Source organism: Rhipicephalus microplus, chromosome X, assembly GCF_043290135.1.
Source record: "Rhipicephalus microplus isolate Deutch F79 chromosome X, USDA_Rmic, whole genome shotgun sequence".
In the NCBI taxonomy this organism is placed as follows: domain Eukaryota; kingdom Metazoa; phylum Arthropoda; class Arachnida; order Ixodida; family Ixodidae; genus Rhipicephalus; species Rhipicephalus microplus.
This window is the reverse complement of record NC_134710.1, coordinates 395,701,060-395,721,148: the sequence shown is the minus strand read 5'-3', so window position 1 is coordinate 395,721,148 and position 20,089 is coordinate 395,701,060.

The window sequence follows — 20,089 nt, the reverse complement described above, 5'->3', positions numbered from 1 at the left end:
GCTGGTGAATGAGAACTTTTGTAATGGCCTAGGTTGCAGCCTGCATCGAGATGCACTCATGACAGAGTTGACCAAGTTTCATGTGCTGACCATGCTGCATTTACATGTAAAAGGGTTCGACAAATCGCGACATGAATAGCGCAAAAAGAATTTGCATGTGAAGATCAACAGTTGCTCCTAATGCCTCTCTCGTTGCAGCCATGTACTTTGACAACACTGTGGTGTTTTGGGCCAATAAAGTTCCTTTGTTGCTTGTCTTGTTTTTATTCTTTATTACGTCATAAAACTTAGCCATCTCGGGTCACTACTACAGCCGCGCCATAGTGGCATCGTCTTAGGAATAATTAAACCCCAAGCTCTCAGTGGATATGTATAAATGTAAATGAAACCCCTCGTAATAAAATTGATAGAGGGCATAAGTACCGAATGTGTTAGTACATGCAGCGCCGCGGTTGCTTGGCTTAATCGTACTTGTGAATGCGATCGAGACGTAGCGTATGACAATGGTCAATGGCAAATGATATGGACAATTCAACCATTCAAATTTTTACCGCTACAGTGTTCGCGAGTATTTAGTTTAATAATCGGCCGCATTGTTCTGCGCCCGTTTTCTGCACTTGTTGGGTCAGCTTTATTTTAACGCTAGCTTAAAACGTCCACCTGTCCAGGTTTCTCTCAACCTGTCTTAACCCATGGGAAGTTTTTAAAAACATGCTAAATAATTCCGAGCTTACTTTTTTCGGTGAAACACCAAGCGCACACGGCTTTCTCCACACTGCTGAGGCTCTGCGCTTCGCCTTCCGCACAGCCCACGCGCTAGTTGCGCCATCTCGCGGCGCCTACGCCAGATGGTACACCCGCGCGTTCTCCCTGATCCCACTACCCCATTCTAGAACACTGTAGTTTCTCTCCTACCATCTCAATCGCAAGGAGATAGCGTGTTTCCAGAGGTGGGCGTGGCCCTCTCTTTTCTCCGCGCCACGGCGCTCCTTCGTGTGGTCGAAGAGGCTGCCGTGCTGTTGCCGAAGCTTGCAACTAGCGAGAAACAAATGGTTTTGCGCTTTTATATAACTGTGAAAAAGAAAGAAGGGGAGCCGGACCCGATCGTCTGGCTACATCCAAGGTGAACGGAACAACTGAACGAGCCAGCATCAGCCGCTCGTGCTCGGGCCCACCGCCCCTTTTAAAGACATAGTCTTTCTTGGGGACCTTTGACGCAAAAATTTTGGTCTGTCTGTCTGTCTATTTGTCCACTCTTACCTGCATTGGGTACTTGAAACTGCCGACCCCATCCGCAGCGACCACCAATCTTGCTCAAGATTGAGCGTTCATGCTTGTGCAATTGTCAATTAAAAGCAATTATTGCGCAGGTCTCGGGCCCCATAACAACACGCATATATTCTGCATATGCATCTCTTACTAGAAAACGCTACATAAGTAATTTTAAGGACCGTAGCGCTTATCACGCTGCGCTTACCATGCAACGCTTGCACGGAACGGGGAGTGTTTCCAACGGTTTGCTATGACGAGATGGTGGTGGCACCTACCCGTCGCCTCGCGTTCTACAGCTTATAACCTCTGAGACAGGCGCGCAAGGTCACGCGCTTTGTTTTTTAAAATAAACTGCCAGATGGCGCTCATGTCTCACGTGTGACGTGACTTGATGCGCTCGTTCGCCTCCACTGCACGCTCGAGGCACTCTAACGCAGCGCCTCCGGAATACCATTCACCGATTGTCTTGCGCAGAACATCAAATAAATGTTTTGTTCACTCTGTCCACACGCAAGACTGCCGTTCTTCAACGACATTTGCAGATAACATGCAGATACGGGGCCAATTTATTTCTCCTTTATTTGCAATGCACTCCCGCAGCCGGAAAATTTGCTCACGTTTCAATATAGCTTTCAGCGAGTCTGACAGGAGGTGTTCACTGACGAAAGAAGGGCTTTGAGAAAGATGATCAAGCTAAGCGAGGAGGTAGTTTGTTTTGAGGGAGACGTGGTCCATTTAAACTCGGTGTGTAGATAACTTCACCGCCCCGTTTTGTGTAATCATCGGGTGATAGTGGGGGCGTTTGCTGTTATTGCGTCGCTTTCAGAAGGAGAAGTAAGGTTCTGGCCTGCTGTCATAAACTTGCAAGGTTCCTTGATCATTCACGTTCTTCCTCAGAGTGATGTTCACCAGCCATTGTGGTATCGTTTCCGAAGCATTTGTAGTAGCTGCGAAATCATGTGCTGCTTTACCACTTCGGGTTTCAGGTAGTTAGTTGAGCGAATGCCTGGCTCGCAAGTACATCCAAGCTGTAGGAAGACTCCCAGAAGAATGACAATTTTTCTTGTGCCTCGTTCAACGAGCAAGACGAAGACGCCGAAGCATCCTGCTTCCGTCGGGCAGGGACGCCGCCAAGGGCGGGAATCTTGGTCGCGTTCAGAGACACTCGAGATTAGTCTACATGCTCTGTGGCTGGTAGCGGATCGTCGGCGTCTGTCCCGACATAGCGAGCGATGGCGCACGTAGAGCTGACGTTTTCTGGTGCATCCGTCTGAGTTATGGCGGCGTTTTTGAAGACGTCGCTGCAGGAGTCCCCAGATGACTGGTCGATCACGGTGTATCCCCCTTGGCGAAAATTATCGTTCGCGCCGGATCCCTGCCTAATGCGCATGACAAAGGGCTGGAGCTATGAGGCGTGGCAGTCGTACATGCAGCCCAATTTTCTGGTCTCAGGCAGGATCTTTTTCTGGTATTCGGTGGTGTCGTAGACGATTATGGGGTCTGTGTACCTGGTTCAGTGTGGTTCTTAGTAGCGCTGCTGCTCATCGCACCCATCGTTCACTTGCTTGGGCTTCAAGGAAGATAACCTCGAGACCCTATCACCAGGATCAGGTCTGAGGCACATGTTGGACGAAAAGTAGGGTTCAGCTGGTTGCAGTTTACGAGGCAAGTCTTGGAGTTTCATTGTGCCACGGGACAGATAGTACATGTGTTCGCCCACTTAATCTGGGAAGTACGACTGCCTTGGTAAGCAGCAGCTCCGACCGCGGGAAACCGTGTCCTTGTGGTCGATGCGCATGGTGCACCTGGGGTTTCCCTTGGACACCGAAATCTTCATGGCACACCTTGCGGGCGAGTCTTTGCCCTGAAGCGCCGTGAATAGCGTGGAAAGCAGCAGGTCTTTCGGCGTTTGCTCAAAACTCATTCGAGTCGTGGTTGGTGCATAAGTTGGGAGGCCACAGGAAGGCGATGTCGTCAATTGCTACGATGTCGATGCGTGAGTAGTTCTGAGGCCGATCGAAAGCGAAGTCGCGGCCTGGCGTGACGTCGGTACGAGGGGAGTCGTGAGCGTAGTCGAAAGAGAAACGACAGGCCGAAAATGGGAAGTGGGGGATGCTGGTGTAGAATGTTGTCGTACCGAAGTGTTGTTGGCACGCCGTGAGCGGTTCGTTCTATTGCTAATGTCGCACAGATAAGTTAAATGTCGTCCCATGCATCGGCGGCATTGCAGGGTTCTGTGGTGCGGCAATCAATTGCGAAATGGTTGCGTTTGCCGCAGCGAAAGCATAGCTTTCCTTCCTGAAGCCTCTGCCGCATCTCTTCCAGAGGAAGGCGCTCGGAGCAATCCTAGACAGCGTGCTCGGGAGAGGTGCGCAGGCCGCAGGGGTGCGAGCAGGAAGATTGAAGTTCTGCTGATAAAGCCGCAGTGGAGGGCAAGAGTGGCTGATGGGTCAGCAAGTCTCGCTGTGCAGGCAGCCGGCTTGTTGACGAGATCCTTTCCTAGGGACCACTTTCTTCTCGTATTTCCGCGTGAACTTTAATAAAAGTCATGATGTCATTCGCTTGTTGTTACTGGGCTTCTTGAGATGCCATGGTGTTCACAGCTAGCAAGGCTTCCTTTTTCCATTGCCGATAAAGGATGCTGAGATCCGGAGGTAACACCTTCAAGAGGTCGTGTCGTAGCACCGTGCAATTTTCTCCTGGAGACACACCGAGACCTTCTAGGGCGTTGGTGTGGAAGGTGGCTTCATCAGATAAATTTCGTAGCTTGGTCCCATCGGCGGAATTTCTAATTGGTGAGACTGACAGCAAACTCTTAAGATAGAAGTTCATAAGCATGTCACGACGACCGAAGTGGTACGACAGGATATGAATGGCGACGTCATAGTTCGCTTCTGTCACGCGAATACCTAAAATGGCTGATTTCGCTGCCCCATTCAGGTATGGTAATAAGTATTCGAACTTATTGAGTCTCGGGAATCAGTCGTTGTTGTGAATGCTTGCTTAGAACTGGTACCAGAATTCTTGCCAGTCGCGTCGTTTTCCGAAGAAATTACGGATGTGCAGCTCGGGCAGTGCGATGCGAGAAGACGTCGTTAAAGTCGGAAGGCCGGGCGGCGAGTTCACAAAGGCGAGTGGATATACCCCCCCCCCCTCAATGCACTGCGCCAGGCGCTCTTACAAGGCTCTCAGAAGCTACGCGCTCATTTGTTCATGCGTGATGTTGTCAGCAAACTTAGCTGCGCCCATGACATTGCTGCAGGGTTCGTGTCTCGGACGGGGGCACAGCTGATGAAGACGCCGCGACGAAAGCGAGAATTAAGTTGACGCTCGTACGCATACTGGCAAACCGCCTACCATGAATGGGAAGACGGCGCTATTAAGTAGTTGGTGATACCAAGGTGCTGCAGAAACTCTGTGCGCACGCCTGTGTCGACGCTGCCGCAAGACTCGTCGCTCCGTTTGCAACGATCGCCGAAAGCATCGAAGTCGGCGCAGATATGCAATGAAAAATGTATGATGACGGTTTGAAGAGTTCATGTGCGCACTATGTAACAATAGTCGTAACTTGATAAGCATTCGTTTTAGCTCAAAAACCGGTTTCGGAGCACGTTGGTGCTTACGTCGGGAAAGTCACTCGATCGCTCAGCTTGCACTCACTCTGGCACATCTTAGGCTACTCGTAGTGACTGCCACCGCTACTAATTATGATAGGGATGCCAAAGGAGAAGCACGAATATATTGTCACGTGATTACAGAATGACCACAACGTCTGTTCACAGAAGCAGCGCTGGACGTCGAGCCGAACCCAACGTTAGAGCACGAGCACACCAACAGTCCTCTTCTTTTTTTCACACCATGGCACATACTCGCATTGGCATGGATAAACCTCGTTCCATGCCTGTGGCAATACCGCCCCTTCGAAAAAAAAGTACCACCCCGATGACCACTGCGGATTAAAAGTTAAAGTCAATCGCGTACACGCACAAAGATGCATGATGAAGCAGTGTCAGGTGGCTTGGGGGTAGTGTGGCTTCATCCGTGACACATGAACAATGTCGGCCTGCTTGGAACATCGAGATCGGCGAGCTGTGTCTTCAAGCAGTATTTCGTAGTTGACAACGGTGAGGTGCCGTAGTAGTCTATAAGAATCGAAGTAGCGATGAAGTAACTTTTCCGAGCGGCCCCTTTGGCGAACGGGGATCCACAGCCACACCAGATCACCGGGTTGGTAAATGACATGGCGATGACAGGAGCTGTACCTCTGCGAGTTGATGCGTTGTTGTTTTCGGATCCACTCGAGTGCAAGCTGGCGGGCCGCGTCGGCAAGCCGGATAAAGTCGTTCGCATCAGTAGGAATATCGGTCATGTCAGGCAAGAGCATGGCATCCAGCATCGCAATTGCTTCTCGGCCGTGAAGCAACCGGATGGGAGTGAAAACCGTCGTCTCTTGAAGCGCAGTGTTGTAAGCGAACAATACGTATGGCAAAATTTCATCCCAGTTTTTGTGATCGTGGTCGACGTACATAGATATCATGTCAGCAAGCACCTTGTTCAATCTCTCCGTCAGACCATTGGTTTGTGGGTGGTATGCGGTCGTTTTGCGATGAGCTGTTCCACTAAGTCTCGTGACGTCTTGCATCAATTGGGCTGTAAAGGCTGTTCCACGGTCAGTGATAAGAACTGCTGGCGCTCCATGGCGGAGGACGATGTTGTTGATGAAAAAATACACAGTCTGATTGGCGGTGCCTCATTGTAGGGCTTTCGTTTTGCAGTACCTCGTTAAATAGTCAGTAGCGACTACGATCCAGCGGTTGAAATCATGTGACTTCGGGAAGAGCTCAAGCAAGTCTATGCCATTTCGTTCAAACGGTTGTGACGGGGGTGCAACAGGCTGCAATAAACCAGCAAAGCGCACAGGTGGGGCTTTACGGCGCTGGCAATGATTGCACGTTTTAACGTAATGCTTGACATGCTGGGTGAGCTTTGGCCAGTAGTAGCGAGTCTGAATCCGCGCAAGGGTACGTGCGAATCCTAGGAGGCCGGAGGAAGGCTCACCGTGGCAGGCAGATAAAATGTCGGCACGTAGCCCTGGTAGAATGACGAGGAGGTATGCAGTCGCATAAGGTTTGAAGCTTTTTTTTGTAGACGATGTCGTTGCGGAGACAAAATGACCCTGAACGTGCGAATTCTGATGGTGGACTCGAGCTGTGACCTTGAAGGTATTTGTTAAGTTGTTGGATCTCTGAATCATTCCACTGTTGTCGGGCCAAGTCAGATTCACTGACTGCACAAAGAAAATGGCCATCGGTATCACCTTAACTCGATGTCGTCGTGAGGGGAGCGTGCGAAAGGCAATCAGCATCAGTGTGGCTGCGGCCCGACTTGTAGACGACTGCAACCTCAAATTCTTGAAGGCGCAGGCTCCACTTCGCGAGGCGCCCTGAAGGGTCCTTGAGATTGGCCAGCCAACAGAGGGTATGATGGTCCGTAACTACTCTGAATGGACGGCCATACAGATATGGTTGGAACTTCGTTATCGCCCAAATAACAGCAAGACATTCCTTCTCCATGGTCGAGTAGTTAGTTTCCGCAGATGACAGAATGCAACTAGCATAAGCGATGGGACGTTCAGCGCCGTCTCGCCACTGGACGAACACTGCACCAAGACCGATTTTGCTTGCATCGATGGGAAGTTTGGTGGCGGCATCTTCATCAAAGTGCCCTAGTAAGGGTTCACTCCGAAGGCACTGTTGTAGCTTGGAAAAAGCGGCTATCTACTCTGAACTCCACACAAAAGGAGCATCCTCCTTCGTTAAACGGGTAAGGGGTTCAGCAATGTTGGCAAAGCTCTTGACAAAGCGCCTGTAGTAAGTGCAGAGACCCAAAAACCGGCGCAAATCCCGTTTGTTCGAAGGTGGAGGAAATGCAGCAATGGCCATGGTCTTCTCTAGGCCTGGTCAAATGCCATCATGACTCATAAGGTGGCTGAAGAACTGCAGTTCTTCGTAGCCGAAATGACACTTCTCCGGTTTTAGCGATAGGCCTGCGGATCGAATAGCGACGAAGACGAACTGAAGTCGATGTAAATGTTGCTCAAATGCTTTGAAAAAACAACGACGTTGTCTAAATACACGAGGCAGGATTCCCACTTCAGACCGGACAGGACGGTGTCTATCATCCTTTGGATCTTTGCCGGTGCAGAGCACAATCCAAATGGTAACACTTTGAATTCGTAGAGGCCATCGGGACGTATGAATGCTGCTTTTTACCTGTCGCGTTCATCTACCTCGATCTGCCAGTAGCCGCTGCGTAAATCTATTTATGTAAAATATTGGGCATGCCGAAGTCTATCCAGTGAATCATCTATGCGTGGGAGAGGGTAGACATCTCTCTTCGTCACCTTGTTGAGCTTCCGGTAATCGACGCAAAATTGAAGAGTGCCGTCTTTATTTTTAACAAGTACGACGGGTGACGCCCAAGGACTGTTCGAGGGTTGGATCCCGTCGTCGTTGAGCATCTGTTTCACTTGAAAACGTATTGCCTCTTGTTCTTTTTGCGACACGCGGTAGGCGTGCTGTCGTATAGGCAGCTCGGTAGGCTGCGTTATAATGTGGTGCTTCACGGTTGGGGTCTGCTTGATTTTGGAGGTGGACGCAAAGCAGTCACTATACGTACGTAAGATCACGCGTATCTGCTGCTACTGCGCAGAGGATAGCTGGCAATTCACGTCGACTGTACTAGCTAAGGCAGTGTTACCTTCGGCAGCAGTGGCAATCGGAGTGATAGTGGAACATTCTTCGTCATCGATGGCTTCAAAGCTCGCGATCGCTGTTCGCTTCGCCAAGTGTTGGTACTGGCCGCCGAAATTCGTGATCAGAAGCTGAGTCCTGCGATGTTTCAGTTGTACGATGGCGCGCGCGACACAAGTCTGCCGAGCCAAGAGCCCCGAGACGTTAGTTTCCACGATGCCACTACTCTTGTTGTCACAGTCGCTCTCCACAGTTACCAACATACTGGCTCGAAGTGGAAGTGCCATGGTGTCGTCAGCAATTCGAAGTGTTGTGGTCTGCGCAACTGGATCCTTTCGTAGGGCTGTATGGTCGTTAGATAACGTTATGAGCAGGTCGCGAAGGTTAATAATGGCTCCATGCTGACGGAGAAAAACCATTCCGAGAATCAGGTTTTGGGAGCATTCGCGCAATACAATGAAGGAAACAATGTACGTCGACTCACGAATTCCGAGGCGGGCAGTGCACATTCCCAGTGGTGTCAATAGGTGACCTTCCGCAGTCCGGAGGTTGGTTCCATGTCCCCAAGGTGTAGTTACCTTCCTTAAATGTGCAGCGAGGTCAGCGCTTATAACGGAATAATCGGCACCCGTATCTACCAGAGCGGTCAGCGGGTAGTTGTCGACGAGGACAGAGATGCGAGTAGATACACGTTTGTCGTCGATGGCACACGTCGGTGAAAGGATGTCATCAGATGTCGGCGGGCAGATCGGGGGAGGCTCTTGTAACGGTCTATCAACAGCGGCCTGACCCCCAGAGGTCGCTTTTCTTAGTTTCCCCGGCGCGGGCTTGTGGTTCTAGGCGATCTTCCTGCAAGGACGTCCGCAAAGGTCGATTGTTGGCCGGGTGACGTGGAACGCCGTGGAGACGGTGAGCGGGATTGGTGACGCGGAAGGATTGAGGATCGTTGGCTTGCCAAGTATTCGGCGATAACACGGGGCCCCTCACCATCTCTGGGTCGACAAGCATCCGGATGAAATCCAGGAAGACCCATGTGCCTGTATGCGCACTCACGGTAGATGTGACCTGGTTGACCACAGTGAGCCCGGTTGTCGGGAGCACGCCATACACTGGATTTCCGGGTAAGGGGTGGGTTGCCGTACCGCGGTGGTCCTGAGTAGAATGACGGCGCCCTCTGCAGGGTGGACGGACGGAACGGATAGCCAACAGCTGGTGCAGGAGTACGCACTGCTTCGGCGTACGTTAATAGCGGAGCGTCGACTGGACGCGGGACCGTCATGGGTTGGACTTCGGCTGCACGCAGAGTCATCTTGGGGTGCACCAGCTGCCAGACCTCTTCGCGAATGACATCTGTTAGAGCAGCAACATGGGGCGGAGAAGACACCACGTGCAGCTTTCGCAGCTCCTCGCGCACCATACTGCGCACGAGCTTCATCGGGTCTTTTACAGTCGTGACGTCAGGTGTTGGCAGGGCCGAAGACACTAACAAAAGACTGCCAGGACGCTCATACTGGTACGAACGCTGCCTTAGCATTCTCTCCATTGTCGTGGCTTCGCGGAGGATATCCTCTACAGTCCTGGGAGAATTCCGCACTAGTCCCGCGAACAGCTGCTCTTTCCCTCCCCGCATTAGGAGGCGCACTTTCTTCTCTTCCGTCATTAAGGAGTCAGCTTGCCTGAACATCCGCGACATGTCCTCAACGAACATGGAAACACTCTCGTTCGGACGCTGGTTTCGGAAATTGAGGAGTCATTCCGCTTGCTCCTTTCGGTCAGAGCTTTGGAAGGTACTTCGAAACTAGTTGCAAAACTCTGGCCAGGTTGTCATAGTGGCTTCATGGTTTTCAAACCAAGTGCGCACAGATTCCTCGAGATAAAAGTAGACATACCGAAGCTTTCGCTGCTCGTTCCACTCGTTGACGCTGCCACAACGGTTGTAGTCGTCAAGCCAGTCGTCTACGTCCTCGTAAGGGTCACCGTGGAACGGCTTCGGGGTTCGCGGGGCGTTGAAGAACCATGGAGGAGGCAGCATTGATGTTTCTTGGGTATTCATTCCCGCACTAGCCATAGTACTGCCGAGTTGTGGAAATGGTCCGAATTCAGGAGGTAGGCCTAGTTGTCGCCTGCTACGCCGTAGGTCAGCTGGTTCTTCCAAGTCGTGAGTAGTGTCAGAACCTTGCTGCTGATTGTAGTGCATACAACACTACCCAGCACCTCCACCAGAAATTGTCACGTGATTACAGAACGAGCACAACGTCTGTTCACAGGAGCAGCGCTGGACGTCGAGCCGAACCGAATGTTAGAGCACGAGCACACCAACAGTCCTCTTCTTTTTTTCACACCATGGCACATACTCGCATTGCCATGGCAAAACCTCGTTCCAGGCCTGTGGCAATATGTAGCAGCTTCTCGATAGACCTGCAAATAAATGTCTTCGTAGTGTCACTCTGTCAACATGCCAAGCAATTTCGTGATGTCGCCAGCAAACAAGCGCGATCTCGTCAGCAAACATGGCTGTGCCCATGACGATGCTGCAGGCAGCTGCCAGGCAAGACTTCGCGCGCACTGTGTTTGCTGAGGTGATCTCGATTGAGAAAAACGCCTTCCAAACATTTATAGGGACGCGTGGAAACTTCCACTGTGCCGAGAAACGCCGTGAGCGTGCCTCTACCGAAGCTGTACTTCACTGCCGCCGGCAGTGATGGTCCGCTTTCAACGACTGCAGGAGACACCAAGAAGTGTACCGTCGTATCTAGTGAAGGTTAAGACGACGCCGAGATGCTGGTTTCGGTAAGTTCTTTTTTAGCAGTTCCGAACAGAGCCATAAGATGCTTGCTTACGAGACCGTCGGTGCGCTCAAGTTCGCAAACGATGCTCGGGCAGGCACAGCTTCGGTTACTACGCTACCCAGCGCGAGCACGACTATTGCTGCTGTTGCACAGTGCATTTAGTGCGCATGGACTTTAGTGGAATAAATTTAATCACAACAAAAAGAAAGTTAAACTGCAACCCACAGCTTTGAGTGTTTCTCGAAAGCTGTAAAATAAAAAAGCACGCACGCGTTGCTTGAGTCTTCACCGCAGAGCTGCTATGTATTTTGGGGAAGGCATGTGGGAATCTTTACGATCACGTGCCCAGAGTAAGCATCATGTTGCAAATCACTGCAGTTAGTGTGGGAAAAAGAGCAGTGTGTACATCAAAACTGCAATCCGGAATCGTTAGCGGTTTGAGCTTGCATTCTTTACACGTAAATTAATTGACAAATGTCCTGTGAATGAAGAGAATAACCAGCTGCAGCTGAGTTGCGCGTGGTGTTAAAAAATGCACCCTCCTCGGCATTCCCTTTTACAGAGAATGCATGTCCGTGTAAGGCAAATGAGTTATTATTGTGTGCCAAGTGCACGTGATAGGGCGTGCTACACTAGCTGTAGGGCTGTGAATGATTCGTTTACGAACAGTTTACAATCTGTTTGCAGCACCTTGCTGAAAAATTTCTTGGCCCTTTGGAACACAGCTAGTTCTGGCTCCATGAAAAAAAAAAGAAACCATTACTACACCTCAGGTTGACATTTCACGTTTGATTTCTACAGATAATGCTCACATTATCACCATAATTGTACTCAAAGGTGTAACTAACAAAATGGCACAATGCTATGGTACTCACACATATTTGTTATGCATTGTTTAAAAAAACATACTGAAATTTTGGTGATCTTGTAAAAGTTAGTTCACATTTCTCTTTCAATGCAGACTAACCTTGGCCTATAGTACAAGATGCTGACAGGTGGTATGTAAAAGACTGCACATAATACAGAGACGCACTCTCTTCTTGTCATTATTTCTAACTTCTTTATTTAATACCTCAGTCATCCTAGTTACCTATAGGGGAGACCCACTCAAGTTTACCCGGCGACGCCAGCGCTTGCCTTTCCCCTGCCAGAAAAAGCGCACAACAATAGAGTCCCCCGACCCTTCCGCTCCCTTTGGCTTCCACGCATTTGCAAAGCACGCGCTGCACGTGAAACGTCCCTCGTTCCGCGATGTCACCCCAACAGAAAAGGGGGTGACATTGCTGCGTCGTCAACTGTCACAATAACCATGCAAACACGAAGAAGTCGACTCCACCAGTGAAATTCTACCGAGTCCCAAACCGATGGTACGAAACAAGCAGACGACAGAAATGTATTAAAGCAGTGCGCCAAAAAATATGTAAACAATTTTTTTTCATAAACATTAGCACGCGCACAATACATTCAAAATTACGTGTGTTAATTCCAGCGTCACTGTTTCTCTAATCTATCGAGTTACTGGGAGATGCACGTCCCCATCTTAAAAGTATAGATTTTTTTAACACCCGTCTTTAGAGCACTGTTAAAAAATAGTGAATAAATATTTTATGCTGCTAATATTATTTGATATTGTTGGGGACGTAGTAGTTGAAGCTGTGAGCACATGTGGTATTGGTAATGTGTTGTTATATATTTTTAAATCTACGTAGCGCCGACGGAAGTGTGTGGTTGCCAAAAACTTGGGCAACTATGAAAAAAAGAAAAAATGCATTAGCCGTTGTTGCACGTCCGTTGGCAGATACAGTGAACTAGTGGTTACGGAGTGTGCAGGGGCAGCCCGAACAACGCGGTGCATTTTTGATACGTGACCAAGATAAAATGCCTTTATAGCAATGCGCTCTTCCCCTGCAGATTAGACACACACAAAAAAGTTTCTTTGAAAGCTGGGCGCTCATCATTATGGTACGCACGCTGTTCGTGAACTCAAAGTACCCGCGATGAGAACGGTGATGATGCAAGGAAAGACACGCGAGATAGATGTCAATTATTGTTGTGGGTCAGAAAGAAGCCCCAAATAGACCATTTATTTTTGAAGTGTTGTGTATACACCGCACGAAAACTTGGGTAGGTGCTAGTAAATTAAGGTATCCCAACTAATAGCAGTCACAGTGCAAAAACCGCTTAACCTAAAGCACGAGAAGCGGCCTTACTCATCCATCCAGGAACAAACATAGTGCATAGTACACAGAGTAAACCAAATAAAACAAGTATATAATAATGAACGTACAGAAAGTTTTATTCTTCTCTAACGTCGTAAACAGCGTCGTCTTTCACTTGCGAAACGCACTTCGCTCTGACGAGGACGGCATCGTCTGCTACAACTTGCTTCGCTGCCTTTTTACTAAATTGCTGCCACGAAAAAAAATCCTCAATTGCGGCATCCTAATAAATGCGGACAGAGCGCACCGCACGCGACGCGAAACTCTCAAAAACACGTGCAGAACGCGTGCAGCGCGCGAGCAAAGAAACGCGTTTTCAAGGCAGGTTGAATAGGACAGCGGAGGGGCGAAGACTCGATTAGCGAGTTTTCTCCCCGCATTGCTGACAGCGCCAAGCTCCGCAGCGCCTTCCTCGGCGTGGGTCTCCCCTATGCAAGAAATCATTTGTATTTGGTGATTTCTGGGATTTAACGTCCCAAAACTATCATATGATTATCAGAGATGCAGTAGTGGAGGGCTCCGGAAATTTCGACGACCTGGGGTTTTTTAACGTGCACCCAAATCTGAGTACACGGGCCTACAATATTTCCGTCTCCTTCGGAAATGCAGCTGCCACAGCCGGGATTAGATCCCGCGACCTGCGGGTCAGCAGCCGAGTACCTTAGCCACTAGACCACCGTGGCAGGGAAAATCATTTGTCTTTTGCAATGCTCCAGCTTGCTTCACTTCCACAGCACTTGTTTTCTAACCTCCCAGGATGATGAAAAGGTACTAACTGCAATTTTTTATTTTCTTGCGTGAAATGAAACGCCCAACTTTCAAAGATCTAGAAAATGTACTGCGAAGTGCGAGTGCACTCCGCAAAAGTAATAACAGTATCATTTTAAAAGCTAGTTTTCATATCTACAGTGCCCTGACATCGTCACAGAATATGAGCACCTCGTCAAGTGCTTGGGCGAGAAATCGTGAAACTTTTTCGGCTGCTACGCACTGTGGCTTCATTGCCAACCCACAAGCAGTCATTTTTATATATTTTGTGACTCTGAGTGGCCGTTTTGGTACCTGATGTCAACACAACCAGCCAGATTGCAGCATAAAATCTCTAAAATTGCCTGATGTGTCATGGGAAACCTTACTTTATTATAAGAAATAATATATCTTATCACAGTTTTATTTGCTTCTCACTTGCTCAGAGTGATCTTTGTATCCATAAAATTCACATGGCAGGGTAAACCCACCTCTGAAAAGTGATGTCGTATTCCTTTAGAATGTTGGCTGTAGAGGCCAATTCGAAGGAGCTATTGAGGCCAATGTATCGGGCAATCAATAAATGTCCCTGCTGGCTTGCCATTTTGACAAAAGAGAATGGCCCTCTGTGGCTCGATGCTGAGTTTCGCACTTCTTTCATCGCTATCACCAAGTCGCGAACCTCAATTCTTGGTACAGCTGTATTCTCTTTTTTGTCGAAGTTCCTTTTCACTCTCTTTCTGTTCTTAGCTCCACTCTCTTTAGTTCTCTCTTCTGTCAGGCTGATCATCGTTTCAACTTACAACCACGATGGCTGGTAAATATGTTGCTTTGCAGGAGCAGTCAAAAGTCTGTTCATGAATGCTTATTTTTGTTCTTGTTTTTCCCCCACTCCTGCAATAGCTTCATTCAGGCTGCAGTATGTAAAAGTGCATAAGTATTGTGCGCCCAAAAGATGCTTTTTAGGGCTGAGCACGATGAGCTACGCAATTTAAAGGCAGCTCTTCCATCCTCCTGGGAAGTCTGGACACATGCTTAAGAATTACAATATGTCTTAATTATCTGGCTTCACTAGCCCATTAACTGCTGAATGACATGGAGCAGTATACCTGAGCGCAATCCGCTGTTGGTTTGACCGTTTATTGGGTTGATGACTCTGTGAATCTGGTTCACTGTCTCACTAGTACTGACTTTTTTTTAGACATCTTTTAGTTTAGAATGGAAATCAGACTGTTGGTATGGCCTTTTCTGCTTTTGCTGCCACCAACCTTTTACAAACCATAACCTTTACATTTTTTTTTACAAAATTCTCCTGAGTCCATGTGAGTGACCTCCAACTGTGCAGAAAAGTGTTGTCATTGTACCATATGTTGAGTCAGCTGCCTAAACTTTACTTTATTATTTTGGCACTCATAATATGATTCTCTTGTTGTTTCTTCTTTTATGCCAGATCATGTGATCTGCTTGGTTAGCTTCATGTATGTCCACTGGATGCCGTCATGACCACCCAAATGACAGCCGTTATGATAGAGATTGAATATTTTTAATTAGTATGGATGGTACTGTGATCCATCCTGCTTGAGTCAGTTTTAGAGCTTCAGTTTCTTTTCAAATCTTGACAGCATTTACTGTTTTACACATCAGCTAGTGGGATCACCAATACAGATACTGCACCTCCGCCTTTCGTGTAAGCTTCTGGGTGCCTTTAGAATGGCTGGTGCTTTTTTCTTTGTTGTTGTGCCATTCACTCTCGCTTTGTTAAACATGTGGCTGCGGCAACCAACCACACAAAGTTAGAAACTACTTCGCAGTCTTTGATGTCGCTATTAGAGTATCGCTTCCAATCCCTATTGTGATTCATGTGTATTCATATTGAATGGTAGAGCAGTCTAGTAGACTAAATACAGGATTACGTCACATAATTTTTAACAATGTAAACCTCTCTCTGCTTCCATTCCTTGCGTTCAGTCTTTGATTCAGCCACTTGTACAGCTGTAGGTTTTGTACTCGATGTTAAGCCATCTCTGTGACTTGCTCTGTGATGTTGACACGCCTAAAAGTGCAGACATCTTCGCATGCAACTGTCCTACAAAGAACTATAAATGTCCCTAGACAGCAGGTTGCTGAACTCAAAATTTGAAAATATTTTGTTTTATCCTTTGCTATTTCTAGGCTGGCCCCTGAAGCAATGTGGATCAGTGACCATAGCTGGTATGCTGCCGTGTACTGCTGCTCGGCTCAGTGTGCACGAGTACTACAATAAGGAGAGCATCCGCCTTTGTGGGCTTTTTCTGAAGGCGTTTAGTACACATAATTTCTCATTCTGCTTGACAAGAAACTGTTGTGCAACATAACCTTTGCTAACATTTGACAATGTAAAATAAATCTGTGAATTCCCAGAGCAAACCTGCTTCCATGAAGTCTTCTTTGAATTTACTTTGCTTTTAAAAAAATCGTAAATGCAGTTTGTAGTGCTGGATGTTTTCGCTTTCACTCAACCTAAAACATAAAAAGTATGGTCTGTTTGGTCATCCGCAAGCACAGTTACACCACAGTACTGTTTGTCATCAAAAGTAAAATCAAAGTCGAACCCATCTCAACTTTTTGAGGGCTGGGTGTACTTCCCACTGCGCAATGACTTCAATTTCTACCACGTTCTTGATCATTCAATTGAAATGCTTTTTGGTGGTGATATTTTAAACTATTAAAGTTCCATAGGGTAAGCCATTCGGTCTGTCCTGTCAATTTGTCTGCTGTGTTATGGCTATGTAGGTCAGTCGGTCAAAAATGTTTATGTGTTGCAAAATACGCAAACGAATATGGGTTAGTGTATATATAGAAGAAGGTCCCATAGCACAAGGCTAAGAGGCTCAAGGCTCGTGTGAAAAATATACATGTTGATAACTACAGAAAATGGCAACTAAAAAGTGGCAAGTTATTATAATAGAAGTAAAGACAAGGCAAACTTTATTGTAAATTCACGCTGAAATGGTTATAAAACAACCTTCTGTAATTATGCATGGCTATAAAAAAGATGGCGTTAAAGTATTGAACAAAAGGGACTTTAATTATTGATACACCAGACATCTCAAATCTACTTAAAAGTCTTGAATGACAATTGTTTAGTGCATAGTGGTATGATTTCCAAAAATGTATGGCAGCAAAGATGGTAGTGTGTTTGCCGTAGTTAGTGCGTGTCTGTGGTAGTAAAGAATTGTTGTTAGAGGCGAACCTAGTGGGATCGGCGTTTACCAATTGAAATTTTCGCAAAACATTGGCTGTTATGGAAGCGTTTCAACACTTGAATACAAAAATACCCAGTGCGTGTTTGAATAAATTACACACTGTTAGTACACTATATTACTGAAGAAGCGGGGGCACGCTGGTGAATAGAGTACTGAATGTTAGGATGCGATTGCCTTGGTTTTGAAGACGTTGAAGTGGGAGGATATGAGATGGATAGGTGTTTGCCCATGACGTGATGCAGTAGGTAATATGACTGTGGATAATGGCGTAGTATAGATTAAGCAAAGTTGAAGAATGGTCATTCTTTGATTATAGTTCTGATACCATGAGCTGTCCTTTGTCTTATAAGTGAAATGTGATGATAGTACTTTAGATGAGCATCTAGGAGTACTCCCAAGAATGTGAACTTAGTGGAAGCAAGATGTCTATGGCTCCTGATAGTAATGGCGGGGGTAGGTGAAAGAGCATTATGACTCAAATGGAAGGTAATGAACTGTGTTTTATTTGTGTGAATTGTTAAACCATTAGCTTTGCACTAGTTCTTTAACAATAATGGTGCCCAAGGACTTCTGATGTGCAATTATAAGAGCTCTTTACATCCCATTTCTAATCTGAGAAAATGGGGGACCACAAGCAGGCCATTGTGACCAGCACGTCATTGCTGTCGCGTACTCAAGATCAGAGCCCTACAACAAGAACGTACATGTTTATTTCTACCGCTCGTGCCCTCCCATTTTACTTTCCCTTTGGTTCTCCTGCTTGTTGTCGCGCGGTCGCAATTATCCGAAACAATTGCCTCATTTGGAAATTTGTTCAGAAACCTTCACTCGTACACAATGCTAAACAAATTTAAATGGAAGCTGCTTTAAGGATCAATTGGCTTTGTCACATAGTCTCCATCAACAATGGCACGTGTGTACAGCTCTGCTTCACCAAATTAATTCACAATCAAGCAAAAAGGGTAGCTGTTAGTATTAGACTTCATAATTTTGCTGTTGTACATCTGCACATTTCTAAAAAATGAAATTTTACTTTATAGATTTATAGATGTAAACATCTCTTGAAGAGACATAAAAACTAATATTGTCATGTGGTCATGATGTTGAAGACTGCAGTAGTGGGCGGGGTTGAGACCAAACTTTTTATTTAAGCGAAACTTTGTCTGAAGTATGGAAAGCCAAACTACAGGCAATACATATTCTGCCCTGATAGCGGCAAACAGTGCGTCAGCCATCAATAATCTGACAAGCAGTACAGTGCATCTGCTTTTATACAAGTGCAATTGAAAATTCTGGGGTTATTGCTGGTGGCTGCGTAAGCACTAGACCATTCGCATCTTGTCCAAAAACTTAACAGTGTGATCTGGTGGCTGCGTAAGCACTAGACCATTCGCGTCTTGTCCAAAAACTTAACAGTGTGATCTCAAGTTATCATGCTCAGGCCGACCTCTCTGCCTTTCTGTAAATAAACCTACCTCCTCCTCAAGTTATCACTGAGCTCCTCAAAAACTGCAACGCTGAGTGTTGCTTAGAGTCTTTGTGGGTGAAACCCCACTTTATCGAAATCAAACACACGTGGCAGTACGTATGTACTTAGTTGTTCAACTTGTCAATTATTTGCTAAATTTATCCCAAGTAAAAATATATTTTTATCCCGAAAGGCCAAAAAAATCATCTGAATATGGCGTGTTGTGCTGCATGTGTTATTGCTGTGAGAAATATATAGAGCAATTCACATACCTGTAATAACAATATACGTGAACTTCACATTCCCCAAGCAGTTTGCAGTAACAAGTAATTTTTTTAATTTTCAACGCATCTTATGACAGCTTTACTTAATCTTTTCATATCCAGAATTCTCCGGCAAAAACAATTACCATGCAGCATTTTCTTTTTTTATTTCAGGACAACATTGAAATGTTGATGTGAGGTTTTACACTTGATTTTATTATTGTTTTGCAACAAAACACTCAGAATATGTAAGCATTTGACTCATCTTGAGCCAGAAAATGAGCGGCTTCCAAAGCTTCTCAAAAAATACATTTTAATAATATTAACAATTATAATTTATCCAGGTTGCAACTCGTGATTTCGGCAAGAATTTGCTAATCGATTGGCACTCACTGCATTTTCCGTCTGGCATGTGCGGAATATTAGGATGTACTTTTTTGTAGTTTGCTTAGATAACTTTATTTCTATCTCAGCAGAGTTATTTGTGCTGTCTGACCTTGTATTTTTATCATTATTGCACAAATAATGGTATAATAAACAAGTAAGTTTTTATGAACAGGCTTATGCTTAGTTAACTGATGTAAGCTAAGAGTAAAAAAGATGTGCAATAAACTGATCCTTCTTGCTAATGGACTGCAAGATTAAGAGCAACTTTCACCAAATACACTTATGCTTTTACTTGCATCGCATATCATAAACTGGCATCACTTGTAGCCAAGTGCGTTTTCTTTTTTTCATTTACATACCTTGAGGAATGTGCAAGGGTGTGTTCAATGAGGGAAGGGATACAGCACAAAAAGCAAGACGCACTCGTGATGTTTACAGATGCCCAATCACATTCGCATAAAAAGATGGTGGGTCATTGGCAGCAACAACACTACTAGGAGTGTGTAAATATTTAAATGACGGACCAAATAGCATTCACTAGTCAAATTTAATTGTACATACACGAAATACCCAATATTTAAAAAATAATTAGCCACGATGGGACAACCCTGAAGCAGCAAAACATGGGATTAGCTGAAGGTTTACTTTCTTTTTGTAATCCCTGAACTACCACAATAAATGGAGCCCAAGTATTGGCAGCTATATTGATTCTATAACCATTACCAGATAAAGCGTTTTTGCTGCCAACTGCACTTTGACTCTGTTTTTACTGTGGTAGAACTGCGTCACACTAATCCTTTCCTGTTTTTATCATTGAAGTTAGGGACTATGACTGCATTTAGCTTCACGAATAAATACACATGCCAGTAAGTCTCTTGTTCACGTACATTGTTCTTACAGATACAGCTTTCAACACTTGATTTTTACATGCTATCTGTACCAGGGTA